Here is an 18,862-nt window from a genome sequence, read left to right as displayed (position 1 = left end):
TTTTGGAGCCTATGAAACTGTTCAAAGTTTTTGTTATTAATATTTTTCTGACATAATTCAATAAGAGTAATGAATCCAAATATCTTCGCTTTTGCATCAACAAGAGTTTCATTTGTTTCTTGAAGTTGCTTATTTAATATATTTAGTTTTTCAAAGATATCGGCTAAATAACTCACAAATGCTTTACCATCGACTGTTAACAGATACTTCGTTTTAGGTTTGTTGCTTAAAAAATCGCTAAGTCATATAATATTTATTGGCCGCAATTATTTAAGAATTTGCTTTTTTCTTTCAATTTTGGCACCGAAATCTAGCATTGCATTCAAATGCCCCGGAGCAAAAGGGTTAAACTCCTGTTGAGTCCATTTTCGAATTGCCCCCCTTAACAATCATATTGCCCCCCAGTGGGGCGTGGGCCCCACGTTGGGAAACACTGCCTTAGAGCATGGCATAAAATCCATATGTTCGGTTATATTTACGTATCATCTTTGTATTTTTTACTAAATGTGTGGTAATAAGAACTATAATTTAAATAGAGAATACAACTTCCAGTAAATCATTACCATTTGAACGGAAAAATTATCTGAATGAATGGTTTAGAGTATATTTTGGTTTTTCTAACCAAAATTATATTGTTTTTCTACTTGAAATATCATTACCATACATTACAGTAATTTCATTCAATATTTTTTTCTGTGTAGAAATTAAATGAATGCGATGACGAGTGTAGGAATCATACAAAGTACCCACATAATCACGGACAACACTGGCTGTGTCCAACACCACTGGCATTAGAATAATTATATTCATTAATAAATAGTTTACATTTGCAAGGAGTTAACATGTAACGTCTCGAGTTATTTGACGTAAAACATGTATATATATATATATATATATATATATATATATATATATATATATATATATATATATATATATATATTTCGATGGTTAGCTTAATCTACATAGCAGTAACTACGTCCATTTTCGTAACTACGCATTTCGGGCTGTATTAAGTATTAAAAAAAAGCATCGATGATTTGTAACATTACAACAACAAGTATTTGTATGGTTACTTTTTCAGATTTACAGATCAAAGTTGATAGCTTCATAATAAACATATTTTTTTTTTGGGTGTAATCGATGAAATATTGTCTTACACGTTGTAGTTTAACAAGAAATTTTATCTTTCTAAAATGTCTGTATTATAAAAGGAAACGTGACTGGAAATGACATTTTAACATGGTTAGAAGGGACACTTTTAATCTGGTTATAAGGAACACTTTTAACGTGGTTAGAGAGGACACTTTAAAAATGAATTTTACTAAGCACGCCGCGAAGCCTCTGCTGATGAAATTATGTTTTTTATGCACCTGATGTTGGTGTTAGTTTTATCGAAAAGTCCTCCACAAAGTCAAATTACTCACAAAACTTGATACAGGATTTCCCTTGTCTTTTGAATTGGGTCCAAATTTACAAGGTTATGGAGTTGAACATTAGTAGTCATAAACCCAAAATCAATTCGGCTGTTCAACGACGGTTATAAAATAAAGTAAAACGTATCCTTTTCCATGAAGAAAGCGTATTATGGAACGGACTTTACACCTGTCGGAATTCTGAATAAACGCAGACATTATGAAAATGTGCTTGCTCAAACTAGGCTCACCACAAAAATAACAAACAACTTTCAGGGGAAAGGCAGACAAATTTGCAGTCCATGTTACCAACGGACGGGCAGAAACTTTTACTTTTCTGCTATCGGTGAAGAACCTTTTCATTTCAGAAACGCCTCGTATATGGTTGCCTTCAAATCATAAATATTTTCACGGATACTCGGCTGATTTGCCCTTAAATCATGGCTCATAATCTGGTCTCCTTAAGAATAATTCAACTTTTATTAAAATTTCTTACAATTGTTCCCCCAATATATTATTAGCAACTAGTGTTAAAGAGACGTACCGTTTTCTTGCTCAAGAGTATAAGATAGAGGCAAGACCCCTTTTAAAAAATAAGGTGTTTTTAAGGTTGTTTTGAGTTTTACGGGTGAAAAAAAAACACTTACGGCTATGTTTTGTACAACAAAATGAGGCTATGTATTGCACAAAAATAACCTCATCAGTAAAAATTAATTTTAACTTCATTTACACCTCATAAAATCAACCTCACCAATACATAGCTCACCAATAATTTAAGTTGTAATAGGGTAATGTTTTTCACACCGCAAAGTACTTATTTTCTTGAAGTGTAGAAAAATGACACGTACACCTCATAAACAATCTCTCTACCTTGGAAAAAAACTTAAGCCATGGTAGATTTCTATCAACTTCAAAACCTTCAGTAAGAATAAAGCAACCTCATATACCTTGATTAAAAATTCTAATAAGTTGATTTTTTATGGTTACTTTTGAAATCGACTTCAAATAAACCTTAAATCAAACTTAACATCCCAAGCAAAACCTCAAATGAGCAGCAAAAATATCTTAAATTTTCATAAGGGCTTTAATCAGAAAACAACTAATGTTGAACAATATACGCATCGGCACAAAACTATCACGAAATATGCTCGTGGTTCGTATATCACAGATGAGTTTGTTTAGATTTTTATGCGGCATCGAACCCTTAACTCCTCGCATACTTGTATTAGTATTTGAGTATTTGTTGCCAGTGCCAGAGGTTAAAATGATGTGATCGATGATAAATTTAATGAAGAATCTTGCAGTCTTATTAAATGTTTGTTCATATTCAACAGAATTGTTACTATTATATATTACAAATAAAAAGAAGAAAAAAGAGAAAATAATAATAGAATAAATATGTCAATAAATCACAAAGAAAAGAATCTATAAAGTAGTAAATGCTATAAAAAGTACTTTAAAAAAAGTTTGCCTAAGTCGAAGCATTAAGTTTCTTAATTAAATTCAGATCTGCTGTATTTTTTTTAATGCAGTACAATAACTTTGACCTTTTACTGTTATAAAAAGACTAAAAATGATTGCATTCAAGCTTTGTCAAATCTTTTCTTTCTCGACGACGAGTAATTAAAATGTTCCTTTTATCCTATTATCGATATAAAACAAAAGATGGAGGGAGGCTTCAAAAATGTAAAAGTTATCAATGCAGAACAATAAAGTTTTAAGTAACTAACAATAATGTATTTAAAACACCTCTTTTGTAAAAATGGCGTGGCAAAAGTGCCGTTTATTAAAAATATTGAGTATATTGAATTTAATTGAATGCTCAGGTTTTAACGTTTTTTTGAAGTATAAAGAATTTTCAAAAAATTAATTAAATTCTATTTTAGATTTTTCAACTGACATTTAAAACTTATAATTTAAATGAGTTTTGAAAATTTAAAAGGCTACAATTACAACTTTCAGTTCACAAATTGATTTTTGCATCAATTTAAAGTTGAATCAATTTTATTAATATTCCAAAACAGTGTTCTATTAAAAAAAGATAAAAATCATGTTAAATTATTTTACTCCAAAAGATAATTATAGCATAAATTTTAAAAATATACTGTTTATTGCAAAATTCATTTTTCAAATACACATATAAATGTAAACTATGATTTCCTTACACGTTAAAAGTTCTACTTAATTATTTCTAGTTTAGAATTATCTTTTTTATACCAGTTCGCGAAAGAAATGTATTCCCATTTCCTTATGTATTCCCATCGAAAGTATGATCCTTTCGCTTCCATCTTACCTGTTGTAGTTGGAGGAAATTTATTAATGGTAACAAAATTTACTTGAATACAAAGATATTTAAAAAAATTAAAATTTTATTAAATAAATTATTTTGAAAATTAGTTAAATTTAAGACGGTTGAAAAATTAAATTAATTTAAATGTTAAAGTTAGAAAAAAATTTAAAAAGTATATTGTTAACTTATATTGTTCTTTCACTTTTAAAAATAAGAAATGAGATGTACATTGGTGTTTTCTTGATTTTTCAAAAATGAGATCTTTAATAAATGAAACTAAGTTTGGTCGTATCTTTAAATATTCTAAAATTAATCTTCTTTATTCCAATTTTTCAGTTCTTAGGAAGTTATTCTTGAACTGCAATTTTAGAGTTTTAGGCAATTTTTTTAGTATTTTTAGATTATTTCTGATAATTGTATTTTGTTTTTAAAAGGAAATTTAAATTTCAGGAAACCACTTACTTCTGGTGCGTTATTTCTGATTATTTATTTTTAGTTTAGAGAATTATAATATTTCAATAATTAGGTCAATCAAGGAAATAAATATAATCAGAAATCAAATTTCAAAAAATCACGACAACCAAACACTCAACACACAGATTTTATTTTCTATTAGATTGTTTCTTAGAAAATAGCTTTAAAATTTACATCTATTGCGAAAGGTACAAATGCACAATCATTTAAAGGATTATACAAATTACTGTATTCAGTTTCGGAATTTTATCCAATTATTTAAAGAACCATAGTTAAAATATTCAATTCAAATATTTAAGAGATCATAGTTAAATAATTAAAAAAATCAATAATTAGTACCGATAATTAAATTTGTTTTTCAAGAATCTTATACAATAGTTCATTATATTGAGATTTTTAAAGAATTTCATTAAAAATAATAAAATGAACTGTTTGAAGAATTACTTTCAAGTTATTGCATTCAAATTTAAAATAAATTACATTGATTTAATTACATAAATTGTTTAGTGAATTTAATTTAATTATTACATTTAATTATTTGCAAAACTTCCAATGATTACTTGAAGAAATACCCTAAATTATTTTAAGAACTATACTTCATTACCTTTACGTTTAATTAATGGACTCAACATTGCACTTACATTCAATATTTTTTGTAAAATGAACGAGAGCTGTTGCTTTTAATTATTTGAGAAATATTTTATAATATTTTATAATATTTAATATGAATGATATAAAAATAATTACATTTAATTATCACGGAATTACATTAAATATTTTTTATAAAATGAACGTGAGGTATTGCTTTCAATTATTTGAATAATGGTTTCCAAAATTTAAAATACTTTCTAAATTATTTATTTTTAAAAAAATTGTTGTAGAAATAATTATATTTAATTATCAGTGAGTTACATTCAACTAATTAAATAAATGCAATCAAGACTTAGATTCAGTTTTGTATTATCTACCGAAATTTACAAGTTAAGTACCCCCAGGCATAAACAATGTAAGACATAACAAGTCTTGCGTAATTAATGTTTTAAACACAATTCTCGAAATGGCGTTGAGTGGGATAAAAGACGGTTACATTGTAAGCTGAAAGAGTGACCGTAAATTTAAGAGATTAAACTTAATCAGAGAAAGCTTTCCCTTTAATAAGTGTAGCTTCGGTTATTTCGCCATTAATTACCAACAACTAAATGCCTTGTAAAAGGATAAATTTGCATACACAGTTTTAGATTAGCTAAGATTCTCCGCCATTAAAGTTTGTCAGAAAATAGTCAACATTTTCAATGAATGAACAAATCAAACTGTTTACATCAACAGTGTGATTTTTATTATCCACATTGAGCGGTAAACTTTACATTTTGTGTGGAGAGAGATGGCTGTGTAGCAAAGATATTAATATAAAGTAAATTTTCAATAATCCACGTATAGATTCAACTCGGTGCGAAATATGCGCTAGCATTTCGAATATATCGGAAATTATTTAACAAGTGATCAATCATTGTTTTTTTTGGGAGCAATTGAACTCTTTTATGTCTGTGTACTTCAATGAAGTATGTACGTATTAATTTTTCTCTTTATCATTTGTTTTTTCAATAATTAGATACCAGCAAATGACGTCATCGTAGGTAAATCGTGGCATTTGTCGATTTAGGAGCCAATTAGGTTTGACGCACACGCGTGACATTACTCCCAGATACCCGATTAAATCTAATTTAAATCATAAAGTTAGATATAATCTCTTCACTTCTTCTCGAGTAGCAATTACACAATTTAGTTGTGGAATAATAATTTCTGTTGCATAAATAAAATATATATATATACATGTATAAATGATTGTTATAGAAATTTTTCCCGTTTCTGCCTTACTTTTCGAGTTTTCTCGGGTTATGTGTAATTTTTGTTATTCACGGTGTCCTTGCCAAATGATGTCACAGAAAATCAGTCGGAGCTCTATTGCATATAAGTTTTAGAAGTTCTGTGATAAATAGTGCAGCAAATTAAAATTTTTTTTAGCTGTAATTAGGTGAATTTCATTCGCACTTAAATAAACTATTTTCGTATTACGCTCGTTTTTATTTGCTTTATCAAATGATGTAGAATAATAAGACTAACAAAGAAGTACGATAAGAATCTGCCTGCAAAAAAAGTGACAAAATATTGATCTATTAAAGGGTTATGTTGACCATATGACCTTAAAGAGAGCAAACCTTTTGAGATGTAGAAACGGCAAAATTTCACTAAAACATCTTTTGTTTAAAAAACTTAATTTCAAGTGTTATTGCCACTGTATAATTGTCATCAATATATGGAATGTCTAATTTTTGAACAGATTTATATCACATGAAATCTAAGAGAATTATCATAAATTTTGCCTTATCATTGTATAGATTGACTAGGTATTTTATAAGGAAAAATACATTGCATTTGGTATTTATTTAATTAAATAGGGTAATTGTAATCACAGTGCAAGCACAGAAGTCTTATATCAGTCAACTTTGACTTTAAATAGGACATACTCTAGATTTATTTTTTATAAATGACAAATTTTCCTTAAGTTTACAAATAATTGAATTTATCGTCTTTTAAATTCAATTTAATATATTTTATTGTGTTTTTCTCTGTTAATTAGAAAAAGATTCTGAAAATTCAGAAAAAAACTATGTTCGGAAGATTTGAGGTATGTGCAATACTTTTAGAAGGTTTTAGGTTATATTTTTGCCTCACGTTCTGTCTTAGTGTTGTTTCCGTGTGAATACTTCAGTTTTCTGTATAGTTTTTCACTTATAGGTTCAATCGAAAAACCTCTCATAAGATATCTAATCAGTTTAAAAACGTGGCCTATCAATATGTTGTTCTAAAGCGAGTTCATTGTTTTCCAACTGGAATCAGATAACTAAGAGAAAAATCACTTAATTTCTCATTAATGACGTAACATTTAGGGTGAAAATATTTTTGCCGTGTTATAATTAAAAGCAAATAGTTACGTCTAAAGTGATTTACCATGTGCGTCGCAATGATAGTAATGATTAATTTCATCAGGAAAAGGGTTGTGTTATATAGAAATGATCAATCATAATTTTCTTTTCATATTTTCAAAAATTTAATTAAAAACTAAAATTATTATAAAAAAGACTTTTATTTATTAGTATAAATGATTGTAATCTAAAAGGCTTTTTTAATAAGTGAAGCGCAAAAAATATAGCAAAAAAAAACAGCCGAAATTATTAGCAATCATTCAAAAAGAAAATTGCATTTCTCTGGATAAAAAATACTCAAGCAAGACAATCGATATCTCGTGGACAAAAAAAACTCTTCTTTTATCAAAACAACAATTTGTTTCACTCTCCAAAAAAGTTAAAAAGTCTGAGAGAGATTAAACTATAATGTTTATTTTTTGAAAAGCTTTTTTAAAAATGTGAAATGCTGCGTTAGAACGAAACTCAAAAATGTTTTTCGCAAGTAGATATTTTATATTGATTGTAAAGATGCTAGTTATAAAAAGCAGTTTCTGTGTAAAAAGAGAAATACAAGTTCGTCTTTTTAAATAGCATTGCATTAAAAAAAAAATACTTCCGAAAGTTCATTTGTCATTTATGTTGAGCGAGCGTCAGTTACATGCTTCGTATTCTGATTATTTATTTTTTAAGGCATTTCAAACTTTGTATACAGAATTGTGAATTTAATAATCTCTTTAAAAAACCAATCGCAATACGATTTATAGTTGGAGTTTCCTGTTAATTAAAGTGATTTTGTTACCGACCAGACTCAAATATAAGTTTACGGCTCTCACTGTTCAACTCTTGTAATTATTATAATTTCGTAAGCCTTGTAATTTTTATATAGCCTATAATTTTAAATTTAGTTTTAAAGCTTTAAATATTAACAAATAATATTTCAGCTTTTCCGTTAAATATAATGTTAAGAATCTCATTAAACTCTTATTTGCATCAGTGATGCTTATTTAATCATTATAAGTATTACTTTTGCTGTAGTATTAGGTAATAGATGCAATGATAATAGGTTCCCAATATACTAGCATAGATAGCTAATATAGCGACTGTGGTAACAGATTTTTACGGGCTCCTTAAACGTACGACCTCCTTAAACTAATATTCTATTTTAAAATGAATGTTAATTAATGAGCGCACATAAGTTCTTCTATCTTAAGTTTCAGGTATTTTTTTATAATATTTTGGATGATTATTGTTAACAGAAACTTGCAAGCATTTATACAATTATTTATACAAGTATTCATACAAATTATTATGCACATATTTATACAATTTTTAAAGTATGAATATTCTAATATTTGTTTATCAATACCATATTCTAGTTTGCATAAAATATATATTAGAGTAATTATTTTTTTTCTAATAAACTCTTAACTTTTGTAAAGAAAATGCGCATGTTTAAAAAAATACTAAGTGACCGTGACACTAAACAAGGGATTTTCGCCTTTTTCTTGAATTCATTTTTTGCCAAAGGAAAAAGAAATAACGAACCACAATCCACAATCTTAAGTTCCAATTATTGGCGAAGGTTTATGTCTAGAATTCTCAGTAATGAAAATTTAAAATACAATACAACTTTTAGTGTGTGTATGTATATACCTAATCTATTATTATTACCATTATTCCTAAGTATCCGATTATTTTTGTTACATCATTATTTTATTTAATGCTTAAAACGCGATTTTTAGTTTATAAGATGTTATTACCTTATAAGTTATTATCTTAAAAAAATTAGATAAAACTCAAATATCTTTTGGTTCAAATGTGTAATTTCTTAACAGAACTAACAGTGAGAAATTATAAAAATTTTAAATACAATGCTTAGTTTATATTGCAATATTTCATCCACACAAAAATGCAGTTTTTGTTTTATTGTCAACTAGAACATAAACATTAAAAATACTTGAACTGAATGGAATTATATTGCTTTATTTAATTGAGTTAACAGTTATTTGAAATTTTATTCCTGCAAATCAAAATTATACAAAATTATTTTTTTCGCTTTTTGAAAATAATATAAAATGAATCGTTACTTTTCCTAATTTAAAGGAATGGAATTTTTTTTATTTTAATGGAAAAAAATATAGTTTTTAGTCTTAAAGAAAAAGTGAACACATAAAAAGTACTAATTCGAAATTGGTTAGAATAATGAATATTCGAAAAACTGCTATTAATTATTTTTCCTTTTTCAGGAACAAAACTGATAATTCTTTACAAAGCAGATAATAGTTAGATAAATTTAAAAAAAAAATATTTCATGTCAATGTACTTTAGTGAAAAATATTTTAAAGCATGCACTTTTAGTTTCTCAATAGCCTTATTGTATAGGTATGGGAGATACTATAAACATCGGCAGATGAAAGGGCAATTAAAATAAAAAAATAATTTTAAATTTTGACTGAAATAAAAAAATTAATAAATCGTAGACCACTGGCAGGAGATAGAGCACTTGCCTCCCAATGAGATGACCAAGGTTCGATTCCCAGCCATTGATGGTCGATATGAATTTCACAGCTGGTTCACACCATCCACAGTGCTGACGTAAAATATCCTCAGTGACAGAGGTTTTCATGGGTTAGAGTCCTCTTTTCATTAGGTTAATTTTCGTGGTTATCCTCTCCATGTAACGCAAATTCAGATTAGTTCCATGAAAAAGTCCTCCACGAAGTCAAATTTCTCCCAATACTTGATCAAGGAGTTCCCTTGTCTTCTATATTGAATATTGGTAGTGAACATTGGATTTGAACATTAGTAGTCGTAAACTGAAAATAGGGTCAACGACTGTTATAAAATAGGTAACTTTACTTATGTAAATGGAGACTAGGGCATATTTTGCGCTACGCAGATTAAAGCAACGTTAAAAAAATTACTATAATAATATATTCATTTCTGCTCTTTAATTGTGCTTTATTCATGCTGTTGTCTTATTTAACATCATTTGGCAAAAGATATATAAGCTTCAGATTTCGAAACTTTACCAAGAAAATACTTCTATGCAGTGATTGTAATTTTTATTTACGTTTTGAACTCTAAATTTTGATCATTTGCAATACTTCATGTTCATATTAGGAAGAATTCGAATTTCAAGTCGATAGAATTTTGTCACTTATTTAGGTTAGATAATTTTGATGAAATTAAAATATATTGTTTCATTTAGGTCACACGAATGGATATAGGTATTATTTGTGTTTGGAAAGGATGAAATCGTAATCTTTTATTAAAAAAAAAAAAGAAAAAAAATATATACAAATTGTAGATTTTAAATTCAAAAAACAAATTAAGTGTAATTTAACAATGTACAGAATAAAATTTTTTGAACTGTTTGGAAGGAATTCATACATCTCTTTAAGTTGACATTGTAAGGAATGTGTGTTGGTTGTAAACGTAAATGCTTCTAATTACAATCAACACTAAAACAAGTATCTCATAGAACAAACTCTTTTACTATCACAAGTGTACACAAAGAATATATACATGTTGCCAACAAAAGAATAATGTAAGAAATATATAAAATAAATAATATAATAAATAATCAGAATGTTTGAAATTTTTTGCTGTTATCTTGGGAACGAAAAAAGAAACATTTATGTCCCCTAGTAATTGCATGAAAACCTTTTTCTAGACCATGATCTACATAAAAACCAACCTAAAAGACTGAAAGTATCCATTTATTTTGATGAAAAGTAACTTTTTCAAGTAGACAATTGGAGATCTGATTGCTACATTCTACTACATTTATAATACTTTGCTTTGTAAAGTTAGCAGTTTTGAGCATATACTGAAAATCACGGCTTTATTTGAAGAACAATAGACTGATTTCAGACTAAGGTATTTTAAAATTGTCTCATAATTAATACGTTACCACAAAGACAACTTGTTATTGACATGAAATTTTCAACTTCAAAGAAAAGTTTTTTTCGTATTATACTTCAACGTACATAAAGTCCTACAAAATCTATTCGAAATATACGATTACAAAATTATTCCTTGTCTTGCACAGGATTGTTTATTAAAGATATTTATGAATAGATTCCAAATTTCAAATTAACTATTTCGCGTTAAAGCTTCAATATAGTAACGATAAATTATATTAAATTTATGATTACGATTTTCCTATATATTCATCGACCTGTGTGAATAAGTTTTGCACGTATGAATAATTTATTAACACTACACGCCTGGGAAATCATATATATAGTTTATATTTATAACAAAATAGCTATTGAATACTTCTTCCAAATTAATTTTACTTCTTTGCAAATTTTAAATTTAATTGTATGAAACTTATTGTAAATAAACGAATCTAAAATTTTTCTCAACAATGAAAACACGGTGTTCATTCATAGAATGCTCTATTTTTATAACTCTGAACTATCAGTTTTCTGTTTTTTATTTTATTTCTTTTGTTGGCAACACACAAGGAGATACAATTCAAATCTTGCATTCTTTAGGGCACCGTTTAGTGTGTGCAGCCATTTCTTACCACTTCTGTCAAATTTCATTCTTCTCTTCGCTATTTTATTTTTATCAAGGAATTCAAAGGACTTCAATTATTTAGTGATTTTAAAAGTAATCTATAAAATTTTCCACGTATTAAAACATAAATGATACTGAGAACAGCAAGCATTGAAGGGAAAATATCTAGATCTCAAATCGCTAGATGATTTTATTTTTCATTGGGTGAAAAAAAATACTCATAGGTAAATTGTTGAAAGGATTTTCTAGTTCAATTAGACTCAAAGAAATAATCGAGAAAACCTTAGGGAGATTTGAAAGGAAATATCATGAGTCGACTATTTTAACGCTCTTAAAATCATGCTCAGTGTAGCTTGCATCTATTGTTGAAAAACTCTTATTGATATTTTTAATACATATATTACAAAGAATTTATAGAAATAATATTTATACTTTACATTATATTTTGTTTCAATTAAAAATTAATGAAATATTAGACTTTTGATTTTCAAAATTTATTATTTATAAATGTTTAAATAAATTAATTAAGATAAGAATTATATATATATATATATATATATATATATATATATATATATATATCACAGGCTTGCAGCACTCAATCTTAAGATCAAAATTTATTCAAATTCAGCATTCCACAAGGGAGAAAATTTTTTTTCAAAATATTAGTTTTTCGTGACATCATCGCCAGTTCAATTTTTGATTCAACGGACAATCGCAAAGGGTGTCACTATTTTTAAAACTTTGGTTAAACGCAAAATGAGGTTCGTTCTTGCTGAATAAAATAAAAACCACCCCTAACCAATCACTATTGTTAAAATGCGCTTTATTAATATTATAGTATTAATAGTGTTGAAGCTTTATTGACTGAAATCCACAAAAATACCTCGCAATCCCTGCTTCAGATCGCCCAGACTGATTATAGCTGGTATTGCTGTCAAAGGTAGCAACTTTGAGTACTGAATTCTGAGAATCCTAATTTCCTGTAAATTTAATCCTTTGCTCACCTTTCCACTATCTACTATATATGCCCTCAGTAAACACCATATCTGCTATTAGCATATGTCAGAAATTTTAATACACATTTAAAGCTAGTTTATTTGAAACTATTTTGAAAATGGATAAATGAGAACTGTTAATTAGTAAAACTTTTAATGAGTGATTTTTCAATTTCAAAAAATTTGATTTCAAATGAATTGGACAAAATTACTACATATTCCAACTTTTTTGTTAAAATATCACGCATTATGGTACCAATGACGGTAAAGATTTTGCAAATAAATTTTTTTTTAACAAAGTTAAATTAATGCATTTAATCTTTCAATATATATATATGCTAACTGAATACCCCTTCTCCCTACGATTTGCAAAAATTAAACAATTAATAAATCAGAACTGAACAGCTTTATGGAAACATGCATATAACTGAAAGACATATAAATTTATTCCATTTTTTTAATTATAAGTTAACATTAAATTAATTTAACAATTAACATATTAACGTTTATATATTAATTAAGCAATTAATTTAACAGTAAAATAAGCAAACGTATTTATTAATTCACTTCAACAAAAGAAATATTAACTTGATTCAGTATCTTTTAACGTATTGCCACTGCTCAAAAATTCATGACATTCAGAATTTACTACAATCTTGTGATTTTCTACGATACTTATTTCTTTCGAAAGTCCAGAAAAAATCTCAAATCCTAATAATTGTACCTATATAAGTACATTTGGTACATACATAAATTGCTTCAATTACTATGATACCAAAAGTTTCCCATTATCAAAATTAATCGCACCTTTGGAGTCAATAAAAGTATGGCAATTTTTTTAAATTCTTCCTAAATGCATTAGTATCATTATTCCGCTTACTTTCTTTTTTAGTACATAACAAATTTTTTATTTCAATTAGCACTTCTTACAAAAATTAAGCAAGAATCCTTGGCGTCAATAATAGTAAGACAATTCAATTCGTTAAGTTTAACCAAAACAAATTAGAACCATTTCCCCATTAATTTCGCTTTATAGTACATATAGATTAAAGATTTTTTTTTAAAATTAGTATCTATTACACCAAAAGGAATTAAGTATGGTCATTTTAAATAAATTTGGATTCAATAAGTGTATAGATTTTGCTTTTTTACACATAGTTTATTTTTTATTTCAGTAAGTACCTATTACCAAAATTAATCGAGCATTATTGGCGTCCTATAATAGATTGTTCTTTTAAGTTTCCCTCAAGTGAATTAGTACCATTTAACCATTAATTATTTAGTACACAACTAACTTTTTGTTTAAGAAGTTTGTACAGATTACAAAAGTTTAAAGAGCTTTAATGGAGGGAATAGTTCTAAGGAGATTTTTCATGGTTCTCCTTTTAAAATAACTACATCATTTTTTCAGTAAATTTTGCTTTCTGGAACATAGTTTTTTAATTCAATTATTTAATAATAATAAAAGTATTCAAGAAACATTCATGCCAATAAGAGTAGGGTGACTTTTTACGTTTCTTCCATACGAATTAGAAGTCTTTCGGCTTTAATTTTCTTTTTAAGGGCATAACTTTTTTTTTTCACTTTTTATTTGAATTATTGTTCATTTTAATTTATTTAGTTTAACAGATTCTCGTATGGAAAGCATAACTATAAAAAAAAATATGTAGTTTCAAATAACTTTGGGAACACTAATTTGTAATACGTAAAACACTATTGTTATCCCGTTCATGCTGATCATTGAGTTTATCCGACGTAACTGATAATCAACTTTTAAAACTTAAAAGACGTGCAAAAGAATCTTTTTTGAAGAAAACTAAAAGCTATGAAATACCCACTTATGTAATGTTAAAAATATTTCGAAAAACGATAATCATCTGCTGTGTCGTTGCAATCAATGGCGTTTTCAAAGCTAACGAAAGAAATGTCATTCTTGAACTGTCTCTCCCGAATTGATCTAATTGAATTTTTTAAACGCATTTCAGGATAGAGGCCCACTATTTAAATTTCAGGACACTAGTGATTATGGTTCAAGAGTTATAAGAGAGAGAGACGCAAACTTTTCATTTTATATATATATATATATATATATATCTCCAGTCACATTAATGTGACCACAACCTACTTTCGACTTCAACGTGAAATAACCAATCACAAAAAGCAGGTGGCAGCACATCACAGTGGAGTGTATATATAGGATGTCATAGGGCATCGGAAAGCATTTCAATCGTTGGCGTAATGCAGAAACGTAGCGACGTCCAAAAGGGCATGATTATTGGCTTTCGGGCCAAGGGTGGAGGCATTTCGGAAACGGCTGATTTTGTGAACTGTTCGCCTGCCACCGTGGTAAAAGTATACCGTGCATGGCAAAATGGCACCGTACAAAACAAGCGGCGTGGCACATGTGGTGCACCACGGGCCATAGATGACAGAGGCGAACGAAGGCTACGGAGATGCGTTCAGGCGAACAGACGTGCAACTGTTGAGCAACTGACCGCCCAGATGAACCAAGGGGCTACCAAGAGTGTATCCTTAACAACTGTTCAGCGAACGTTGCTGCGCAAGGGCCTCTGCAGCTGACGCCTGGTCAATTCACCTATGCTGACTGCTGTTCATCGGTGACGAAAGCTGGAATTTGTACGCCGGAACCGCAACTGGACGTCCACAGAGTGACAACAGGGGGCTTTTTCCGATGAATTACGTTTTATGCTCCATCGGACAGATGGACGGTGGCGTATAAGGCGTGAAACGTCTGAAAGCAAGCACCCTGCAACAATTGCCGGAAGGCTGCAGGCTGGAAGAGGGAGCATTATGGTTTGGGGAATGTTTTCCTGGCATTCGCTGGGTGCGGTGCACTCATCATTGTGGAAGGTATGATGGATCAGCACAAGTACGCATCTGTCCTTGCGGACCATGTCCACCCCTACACGCGAATGATCTTTCCTCAGAATGATGGCATCTACCAGCAGGACAATGCGAGGTGTCATAGAGCTCGCAGTGTATGCGTGTGGGTCGAAGAGCACCAGGAAGAATTTATCGTACTCCCCCGGCCACCAAACTCACCTGATTTAAACCCAATCGAGAATCTGTGGGACCACCTCGATCTGGTTGTTCGCGCCATGGATCCTCAACCGCGTAATCTAGTGCAGCTGGCAACGGCACTGGAGTCGGCATGGCTCAACATCCCAGTGAACACCTTCAGAAACCTGATTGTCTCTCTTCCTGCACGTCTAACAGCGGTCCGCTCTGCCAAAGGTGGTCATTCTGAAAAAAAAATTCAAAAAAAAAATTCATAAATTGCATTGCTGTTAACATTTTAAAATGACTTTGCACTAGCAGTGACTGTTTTGTAAAGTTAAAAAATTTAATTGAACTTTAAAATGTCATTTTCCTGCCATGTCCCAAACAAAGTTTCCAATAATAACTATCTTCAAAACTTCCCATAAATTTTTCAATATCTAATTTTTTTATCTCAACCGGTGTAAGCATTTCCAAAATACACGCAGAGGGTATTATTTGCAAAAGCTTCGTTAAAAATAATTTTTTTTTGTCAATAATTTGTTTGTCCTAAGAAGATCTGTCATTTTCCTGGCTACTTTTATTTAGTGGTTTATAGCCAAAATATATAGAGCCAGCTTATTTTAATAGATTGATTAGATACCCTCCTATATGAACATGTCTTGTTTCATGAATAGAGAGTCAATTTTCTGGTTCAAAATCTATTTCAGAAAATTTTTGAAGGTGAGTAGGTTTTTGTGTTGTCATTTTCCTGGCTTCTTGAAATCATTAATAACATAAAATACATAGATTTATCTGAGTTATTTTAAGAAATCCTGTTGTTTTCTGAAGAATGTAAATGTCTGAGGCCAAAATATTTAATTAAAGTAAAGTTATATGCTCTGAAATGGTGAATTTGTCATTACCCTAGCTGTCATTTTCCTGGCTTATGAATTCCAGGACATTGAAGCCATACCAAAAAAATTTTTTAACTGCCAATACTGTAAGAAGGTAAAGCAAATATTAACCTAATACCAAGTTTATGTATGATTGAAATATGGTTGGATGTAATCAAAGTTATTTATTTATTTAATGATTGATTATTATACACAAATTTATTCTGCACATATCAGCAACAACAAAAAAATTTGATTCTTTCCACAGTGAAAAAATAGTGCGTGGAGTTCCATCGCTCGGAAGAAGTGAAACTTCCTAATGTGGAAATGAAAATAGGAAAGGGTAGAAATTGATTTATAGTGAAATCATATTGTTTCTTTAAGACAAACTTTATCAACATTGCCCCTCCCCAGGAGCGGTGAACATTTAACGCAACAGCTCAACAGTAGCGTTAAACGCTTAACGCAACCTTGTTGGAAGTCGCATTAGAAGTTTCACTTCAATAAAAAGAATTAATTTAAGCAATTTATGGTCCATTTAACATAAAGGCTTAAGTTGATTGAGTTACTTACTATTAACTTAAAATTACTGTTTTTTAAACTTCTAAGCTAATATGTCGTTTTCCTGGCATTCCAGATTTGGTGAATTTCTATTATTTTTTCCTCGAGTAAATGTCAAAAAATTGTACTGCTGTCTGTAAGATATTAATAAATGTAAGTAAAGAAGCATACAAAAAATTTGTTAGATTATTTCGAAGACTTTAAATTTGAAGAAATTCTTTGTTTCCAAATTGTCACGTTTAAAAAGAATCACCCCTATATATATATGCTACTTACCCATATATGCTACTTAAATTTTAAAAGAGAAATTTAAATAGAAATTACTTGTCAAAAGTAATAAAATAACGACTAACACTATTTTCTTTTTGAGAATTGCAATAACGTTGCAGTTTTGTTTCATTTTGCTCTTTTCTCACACTTTACAAAGACTCAAATCGCGTTACCTTCTATTTCGAGTAGTCATTGAAATGGGCTATCCCCGTGAGAGAAAACGACCTCTGTTTACAAAGAGAAAAAAAGTATCGGAGTAACACGATGCGGCATAAGGTCGATCGGTTTCTGTTTATCTTTGTAAAAAATTCCATTGATCCATACCGATAGACTCTGTAGCAGAATAAAATGAAACAAACTAGATTTCCGATTCACCAAATTCTTTAACTTTCAAGTGGTTTCGGGGAATGTTTCTCCAAGCATATTGGTTGTGAAAAGTTGACTGTGATATATATATATATATATATATATATATATATATATATATATATATATATATATATATATATATATATATATATATATATATATATATATATATATATATATATATATATATATATATATATATATATATATATATATATATATATATATTAGTATAACGTAAAAAAGTATGTTTCACATAAAACGTTTTTTATGTGAAATGATGATTCTGTAAAATATAAATCTGCTTTATTCGTATAATTTAGGTTTCGTTTTACTAAAAACCTAAAAGCAAGTTCTGGATGCAAAAACTTGGCTATTCAAATGCAAAAAACGAACAAATGCGCATTTGCCAGAGTATTTGCCTCTCTTATAAATATAGAACCATTTGTTCTATAGTCATCAAATTTGGACAGTGACTGCAAGAGTCAATTTAGCCCTCGATCGAAAAATTCGCCTGAAATTTTGCATCGGATCGTTCGAGCGAGACATGTGAAAAAGGGAATTATCATATTGCATAGCATTAGACATGTTAACATAAGCATAGCATAGTATTGCTTTAAATTGAACTATGGACTGTTTTTTTCTTTTTCAAAAATTGTAAAGGTAATGTGACTGATGTTTTTCCAGCTCACATAGCTTATGATTTTTTAAAAGAAAATTTCGCATTTTTCAATAATTAATTATTTATTATTCGCTCTGTCTAAGCTAAATGATCAACGTGTGCTCAGTAGCAAGCGCAGACAACTTCTCCAAATTAGCATTTCCAAATTTATCTGTAACTTTGCTTTTATATTTTTAAATTATGCTTTTAAAATGTATTTCTATAAAAATTTAAATTATAAAATAAAGGTAGTTGAAATTTAAAAAAAAATTTTATGCACTAAAAGGAAAAGAAAATTAATGAAGAAATCACACTTATTCACTTAAGTGCGAAAAATCGCTGTAATGCCAACAATGTTTAAATTTGTTAATTTGTGCAAAACGAATTAAAAAAGTACGTTCTGTTCATAAAAGTAAAATAACTGAAGGAGTGGAG

The sequence above is a fragment of the Parasteatoda tepidariorum genome, chromosome 3 (genome assembly GCF_982258835.1).
Source record: "Parasteatoda tepidariorum strain Cologne lab strain chromosome 3, Ptep-v5.0, whole genome shotgun sequence".
In the NCBI taxonomy this organism is placed as follows: domain Eukaryota; kingdom Metazoa; phylum Arthropoda; class Arachnida; order Araneae; family Theridiidae; genus Parasteatoda; species Parasteatoda tepidariorum.
Note: the sequence above shows the minus strand (reverse complement) of the source record.